The sequence below is a fragment of the Eurytemora carolleeae genome, unplaced genomic scaffold (genome assembly GCF_000591075.1).
Source record: "Eurytemora carolleeae unplaced genomic scaffold, Eaff_2.0 scaffold1297, whole genome shotgun sequence".
Lineage (NCBI taxonomy): Eukaryota > Metazoa > Arthropoda > Copepoda > Calanoida > Temoridae > Eurytemora > Eurytemora carolleeae.
Genome location: NW_019397237.1, coordinates 89,262 through 98,261, shown reverse-complemented (window position 1 = coordinate 98,261; position 9,000 = coordinate 89,262).

Here is a 9,000-nt window from a genome sequence, read left to right as displayed (position 1 = left end):
CCCCCCCCCCCTTACTTTAATCCTATTTCCTCCCCTGTTCAAACTTACGGCCAATTTCTTATTCATGCTACCATATAGGTATAACTATAGGTCGTATCTATCTATCTACACGTCTAAGAAGTTGGCCAATAATTATCTAAAGATGGAATTTGGTTTTGTGACTACTATTTTTTTTGGTTAATTAAGGAACACGGATAAAGCTGCATGCAGGGAGATAAGAGTTTAAAAAAGTCTTAACAAGTTCTGTACAGTCGTCTCTAAAAGGCTTCACAAGTTCTGTACAGTCGTCTCTAAAAGTCTTATAATTTTAGGGTAACCCTGTGTGTAAAATTTCTGATTTAAATGGGACCAAGAAAAACCTCACATCTTGTTCAGTTGCTAGTAGCAAATTCTGCAGTGCACGTTAATTTTTAGGAAATCCTAATTGAGGCTCTGGCATCAAGTTCTGTTTTTTTTTAGACATCCTGCATCAAGATGGGGTTTAGGGGCAAAATATTAAAGAGTATATTTAGTCATCTGCATTCCCCAATCTTAAAACATTAATAATGATGCGACAAGAAAGATAATATTTGAATTACACAATTGCATAACATCCCCTGACGCATTTTCTGAACTTCAACAGTCGATATGATCCAATCAATACGTATTTTCAGGATTATCAAAAAAAGATGAGACTTAAAATACGACAAAAAAGAATTTATTCAGCTTTTATTTTTTAATTCCTGGTTTTGACTGCAAACTTTTTTAAAAAACATTTAGTACATTACTTCAGGCAATTTGCCCAAGTTCAATCCTTTTATCGTCATAGAGTCTCATTCTTTATGGGTAACCCTGTATTGCTATGAAACATATATACACTATATCAAGATGCTTGTTCTAGCAGAAACATTTCTAAATCCAGTTTGAATCTATGTCCCCACTTTCCCAGCAAAGTACGCTTGTAGGCGTTCGTCTGCAATATTTGCGTATATGATAGACAAACTGGTTCGTCTGCAATATTTGCGTATATGATAGACAAACTGGTTCGTCTGCAATATTTGCGTATATAATAGACAAACTGGTTTTTTGCGTATATGAGAGAGATACAAACTGGTTGCTAAACCTTAGGAGGACAATTTATAGAAGGATACTTTGAAATATCTAGGCGTCAGTTTGCGTTGTATGCATTGATGATTGAATAGGTCTGGTTTGAACCAATGAAAATTGAAAATAGTCATTTACGATTTTTTAGGAGGGGGGGGGGGAGTACGAGTAGTCCTCCCCCTCCCTCCTTATTTTTGGATAAAGGCAAAAATTAGGTAGGAAAGATAGACGATGAGTTTCCCCATCTGAACAGTTATATCTTGATGCATATTTATCAGATATATGATCTAATGTGTCCCGCAACCCTTTTAAGGGAGAGGGGGGGGGGGCAATGAGAATTCAAAATGGTAGGATCAAAAGAAGGAGCGGTGGTAAAAATAATTCAGTGATTATTAAGGTGTTATTTTAGAATCTTTATTTCAAAAATTGGGAAATAATTTCCTTAAAATGAATTTATAGTTTAAAAAATTTGTTACTCTGTTTGTTTTTAGTTAACAATGCATATATTAGCTTCAAGGTTTGACGAAGGACAAAACAAAAAATATAAATTTTTAAATTCTGTAATCAATTTTCTAAACTTTCTGAGTAAAATGGTCACCTTTCTCTGACGTAATTACGTTCCTACGTATTTTAAAGCTTTCCCTAAAACCTCGTTATTTACGTCTTCTCTTGAAAAACCTACTTTACAAATATGACGTTAATGAAAATAAAAAGTCGACAATCTAGAAAGGCACAACAGGGCTAGGGGGAAAATAAAAGAACCTCCCCCCCCCTGTTAATTTCCTGTGAATTAAAAATGACAATGTATATTTTATGTAGATTCTAAAAAAAAATAATTTCTATCTACATAAACTATATATTCACTATAGGGCTACCCACTATGTATGAGACTTTCCCTCCATAACTTAGATAACATGATTATATATTTTAAATAAATATAAGATTAATAAAATATATATTGATATTGATTCAAGGGTTTTGGAATAATAATTCAGTTATTTTAGTGATTGTTTAGACCCCTACCCTTTTCGCCCTGGTTTGAATGGGAGATACAAAATATTTATTATTTAAAAAGTGCTGGAAACTTTTGTATGGTGAATATCGGGATTATTACTTGATCCACTCTTTTTCTTAATCTCGAGATTAAATAATGCTTATTCTTCTCTTGTTATTCTCCAGATTAATTAACTAATCTGAATTAAGGATATCCCATTCTAAAGTTTTCAGTTAAGGAGAAATAAAATTTCTGAGAGAATATGATTGAATTGAATATTAATCTTTCGTATTCTTGGCAGTGCTTAGGATCCATTTAATCTTGATCCGGATCCTGGATCCGCACTGGAAATAAATGGATCCTGATCCAGGTTATTTCTTTAAAATTAACTGATTTTTTTTAACATAGTAGAATCTTCTAATTTTTTTGTGTGCAATTATTACTTCATGAAGCATTCAGAAAACGGGAAATTTTTATAATTCTCTTTTTTCAATAGTTCCAATTTGGGGTTTGAGAGTAATTTTTTTGTTGTGGTTGCAGTTCTCGGTTGATATTTTGCCCATTGGATCCGGATCCGGATCCAGGAAGCCAAAATCTTACGGATCCGGAGCCTAAGCACTAGTTCTTGGTTTTACTCTCACATTATTATTTATTCCCCTCTGTTATGGTAAAATCGTATTATCCCCTTTCAACCCTCTCCGTTCTGTGTTTTCTTTGTCCCTAGTGGTAAATAGGAGTCTCCATTTGGAATTTAAAAAAGATTGAGCCCCCCCCCANAGTAGAGTACATTAATACAGTATATTCCCTAGACTATCCATTTCAATTTTAGAATTTTTTAAAGCTGTTAAATAAACTTTATAAAATGAATTAGGTGAATAAAACACATCATTTGATTAATAGTTATAACGGAAAATCATCGTTTGTAAAGTGAAAGGCATGGAGAGTTTTATCATGCTCTTAACAGATTTGAGAGTTTAGCATGCTGTCCACTGATCGGAGAGTTTTATCATGCTCTTAACAGATTTGAGAGTTTAGCATGCTGTCCACTGATCGGAGAGTTTTATCATGCTCTCAACAGATTTGAGAGTTAAGTATGATGTCCGCTGATCAGAGAGTTTAGCATGCTGTCCACTGATCTGAGAGTTTAGCATGCTGTCCACTGATCTGAGAGTTTAGCATGCTGTCCGCTGATCTGAGAGTTTAGCATGCTTTCCAATGATCTAAAAGTTCAGCATGTTGGGATATTTTTAATAAATGTTCAGTAATATGTGAACATCAAGGGGCATGCTGAAACGATATGCATAGTTGAGAGAAGGATTTCTAGTCATAAATTGAGAAGACACACCACTCCCTAAACCCCTCAGTACCAGGTCCTTCCTCCAGAATTTGTAATGGTACAGGTGAATGAGATTTACGCAACCCTGGAGTGTATATATTGTGTGGATTGTTCGAATAAAACTATCTATACGCCCCTTAAAGTTTTGTCAGTTTTAAACCTCAGATGATTTCCAAGATGTTTTTGTTTTAAACTACAAATTATCAAAAGATATCAGGTGCATGCTGGATGTTTAATGTCTAAACATTTCATAAAACAAATACTCCATCAAGCAATCATTAAAGAAGCTTAAAAACTGCAATATTACAAAATGATAATTTTACATAAGAAAACCCTTATATTTCTTTTCAAGGTTAACAAGTCTATTCGAAAAAAATTCTAAATATTTCACGCGAAATTCCTAAAAATAAGATTTTTAACTTTAATCCCTGAGCTATAATCAAGTTTCTAAAATAAAAAAATTGACAAGGAAGTTGGATTTTTCTAGTTTGATCCGAAGTCAAGCCAAAGCACTGTATCGTGACTTTTAAACTTTGCCCCTCTCCCTTTCCACCATTTTTAGATTGTTAAGTATCATCATTTATCTCATCGAAACTTCTAGACTCTTAGGAGTTAAACTTTATAATTTAAACTGTAATGTTAGACGAAGAGTTAGACTTACATTTACATTTACATTTACATTTACATTTACATTTACATTTACATTTACATTTACATTTACATTTACACATTGGTTCTAATAGATAAATGAATATATGACAAAATAGCAGCTGTAAGTTGTTAATGTTATAAAAACAATTTAATAAACAAACAAAAAAGAAGAGAAACATACCTTCAGTGTTTTCTTTATGTTTAAAATTAGCACCCTGCAATTAGCCATGGGTTCAATATTACACTATTAACTCTATTAGAACTGTACTGTACTGTACTGTACTGTACTGTACTGTAATGTACTGTATCTTTTTTTGTCTTTTACTTTCTTTCTTTTTACTGTGTACTTCTTCAGCTCATCGTTATTTATAAAGTAGTAATCTCTGTTTGTTTCTTTGTTATAATAACTCTGCAGGAAGATTAACAATTGAGGAGCGCGCTTGCCGCACAACACATTTGGGTGGCGGTGATTACTCGTTGAGGACTTCTGGGTCCCCCCCTAGCAGGAACCCCATAAACGATTTGCCTCAAATTTTGATAGGGTAAGTCTGTAAAACCCCGGGAATGTTCTTAATAGGGTTAAAAGTTCTTAGTTGAATAATTTGACTCTTATTCAGAAAACTCTGTTTCAAAGCAAAGCTATTTAATAATTCAAAATCTCGCTTTTATCTTAAAAATTGAATGTTAAAAGTAGACGACAGAACTCTAGAATATCTTTCAGTTAAATCATGAAATTGTTTTGCAAATTTTGAGACGCTTTCTTCTTTCTTGGAGGAATCCAACACATTTCCAGCAGGGAGTACGCTTTTAAAAAGTACGCATAGCAAAAACACCAGCTGTAGTCCTTCTAGAAAGCTTAATACGCAATTTTAGATCAATGTACTTTTATCCCTTCAACTCAGTTCTTCTTATAAACAACCGCTTTGTATCAATCAACAATAATATGAAATGTACGCATCTATTTACTGCGTAATATTGGCAACATTAAAATAATTCAGTTTTTAAAACAAAGAAATGGGTGAATTGCAGATATAAAAAGTTTAAATAGCTGAAATAACAGAAAGTGAATATATTGGAATGTGAAATGTTTCTAATTTCGTTCTTGATACAAGGATATTGTATATCTTCCATTGACGCATGTAACCTATAACCTCTGACGCAAATTCAATTTCGTGTATTATTTACATTTTGCCATTTGTAGTAAAACTATTATTATTAGTTTTGCCTAAATATACACATTTACTATTTAACTGCGTAATAAAATGCATAAGATTTCCAGGAAGAAATGCGAAGCAACGATTCTTTACCACGTCAAACTATAGTAAACTACACGTAACATTGAATTCTTATGTTTTCAACAAAGAGAATAGAATATATATTAGAGTGGAATTTAGACATTACGACATTAATACAGTATATTCCCTAGACTATCCATTTCAATTTTAAAATTTTTTAAAGCTGTTAAATAAACTTTATAAAATGAATTAGGTGAATAAAACACATCATTTGATTAATAGTTATAACGGAAAATCATCGTTTGTAAAGTGAAAGGCATAGAGTCTTTATGAAATGATCATTGGTCAATTATGAAACCAGTCTATTTCATAATTTGGTTTTCTTTTATAATATTAATTTTAGATTTTCTATAAAATGATGTTCGAGGGCCCAAAAGGTTATATAGCGCAAAAATGTGAAGTACACCTGCAGTATGGAAACAGTACAACACTCTAATATATATATTCTATTCTCTTTGGTTTTCAATCAGAGCTCTTGAGAAGAACGATGATGTTTTAAAATTCTAATATTTAACCAAATAAATTTAATTTTCTCATAATTTTGCTTAAAATCAGAACTAGAGTAGCTACGAGGTCACAAAGTCGTAGCAGTGATAAATTTACTTTCTCCTTCTCCCTGCTTGCAGTGCAGCCTTATTTCTTGAATTAAAAAACTATTTTTAAACCAATTATAATTGAGGCTCATGTCAATTATGAAGAGAAATACTATCCTAAGGATATGATTAAAAATCATTGATTATCTAAATGATTTGACTGTATAAAAAATATTCGTAATATAATAGTTTCATGTCTAAAACTTTATCGTGGTCCGTGGTAAACGTCCATGACCGCAGTTTTTATGAAGACGCGGAAGGAATTAATCATGCTTGAGAGATTTATGATTTTCAGAATTTTAGGATCACAAAATGCGTTTGTTAGCCTCATCACCATGATTTAAATGCATACATATGAAACTCCTCCTTTGTTTATTGCGTGGAAATAAAAAAGGTTAATAACCTCATTAATCTCATCCACCAACTGTTCAGATGAATAAAATATATTAAACGTTTACCTGTTATAATAATTTATCATTAATCATCAATTATTTTTCCTCCAAATCTTTTAAACACATTTTTAGCTTTTCAGCCATGATAAGTTTTACAGATTAATAATATATATACATTGTAAGATTAAATCGATAAAAAAACTTTTTTTTCTTTTTATTTATTTTCTTTATTGACAAAATCTGTTATAAAGAGTGAAATCTAACAATATTTTTTCCTCTATTTTTTAGAAATATCAAGTTAAAGTAAAGTAAATATCACGTAACATTAAAATCTTTCACGTATTGTACTTCTTGTTGATGAGATTTAGAGAATAACAAAAGTGTTTCGAATATATTCTAATACTAGAAATTCAAGGCGCTTCGCACCCCTCTATCTAGGATTTTAGGGCGCTTCGCGCCCATCTTCTATTTAAATTGTGAACATGTTCTTTTTGTGTACATTTTAAACAAAGAAGAAAATATTTTGCGGATTTTTTAAAAAAAAATTCGCGGATTTTCAAGACTTAAATTTTTTTTTCAAAATTAAAAACCTTTAAGACACATTTTTTAAAATTTTTATCATTCATAAACCTTCCCTGTGGTCACGTGATGTCCCACAAAAATTTGGGCCCGATCGGTTCAGCCGTTTTGACGTTTATTGGATACAAACAAACAGACAAACAGACAAGCTAAATTTATATATAGATGTAACCGAACGAATTTTCTTTCATACTTGTATACGTAAAATAAAACTAGAGGAGCTACGAGGTCACTAATACGTACCATAATATAGCATAAATTTGACATTATTCTCCTCTAGGCTAGTTTGCCGTGAAATGTTTATAGGTATCGAAGTGAAACAGGAACTTAATTCTTTACATGTAGGGTCTCTTAAACATTACGTAGAAAAAGTTTCTTTTAACACAGACAAAGGAATTGAGTCTTTGTCACAAACTATGATTTTCTAATCTCTATATCTTTGTAAACCAATGCCGTAGACCTTAGATATTTCAAACTATAAATTCTGTTAGATGAAAAAATCTAAGTTTACACCATCAGGTGGAAAAAATATAGGTATTAGAAAATCAGAGTTTGTGACGAAGACTAAATTCCTTTGTTGGCTACAAATAGGCAGCTGATATGCTAAATATAAAAAAAGCCCAATGATTGTTTAAACACTAACAGTGTCCCCAGAACTGTTTAGAAAACATATATGTACATTTATTCAAATATATTTTAAGGTTTATCATGTCACTTTAAATACAATATTAAAATATTACTCATGTATCATGGTATTTCATGATATTTGTAAATGTGAAATATGGGAAGTTTCCCATGGATTGGGAAGGGGGGGCCGAAGGGGAGTGGATTAAAATCTAAGTTTTGTTTGATGGTCAGTTTTAATGAACGAACAAATGCCGAACAACATAATGTACTCACGGGCAGCTGTAGTACATTTGAATTTCCGAGCCGGGTCAACCTTTCCGGTCCTAGTTTTTACTGTAACTAGCTCTATGGACAGGACTAGCCGGTGCAACAAGGTTGATGTGGTCAGACTTTATGCTTCATATAGGTTGAATTTACTTTTACTAAACGGATAGAGGTGCGTGTACTCTATACATGGCATCTTGAATAATGTCAGCTAACATCTTGCGAACTCTATCCACTAGAATCTCCTGGTTGACCGTCCCTTTTTGCCTTATATAGTCTGTCTGTGTACTGCATGTACAGCTAGCTCCAGCTGATTAAAAGTGGGCTCGGAGTTTACAGTGTTTTCAGGGACTAAAGCTTTTCTTTGCACAACATATATAGATCTGTAAACACTGAACAGTCTCTTTATTTCTGTATAATCTATTGTCCATGTCCTTGAGGATTAGAGAACATATTGTTTAATATTTTGTAAACTGAATACAAATATTCTATTTTCAATATTCTCTCAGAGAACACAAATATTCGGAAATTTTAAAGTTTTGAAGATATTTATATATAAGCATATATTGCTTTTTTCAAAGAAACGGTAAAATATAAAAGTCGGATAAGTATATATTTGATTATCAAAAACGATGTTGCTTTTTTTCAAAAACATAATTCCTTTTTTCAGAAGCATATTTCCTTATTCAGAAACATATCTACCTTTTCTTAAACATATCTACATATTCAGAAACATATCTGCTTATTCATAACCATATCTGCTTATTCAGAAACATATCTACTTTTTCTTAAACAAATCTTTATATTCAGAAGCATATCTGCTTTTTCAGAAGCTCATCTGCTTATTCAGAGGCATATCTGCTTATTCAGAAGCATATCTGCTTATTCAGAAACATATCTACTTTTTCTTTAACATATCTACATATTTGCAGAAACTTATCTGCTTTTTCATAAACATATCTGCATATTCAGAAACATATCTGCATATTCAGAAACATATCTGCATATTCAGAAACATATCTGCTTATTCAGAAACATATCTGTATATTCAGAAACATATCTGCATATTCAGAAACATATCTACTTATTCAGAAACATATCTCGCATATTCAGAAACATATCTGCATATTCAGAAAGATATCTGCATATTCAGAAACATATCTGCATATTCAGAAACATATCTGCT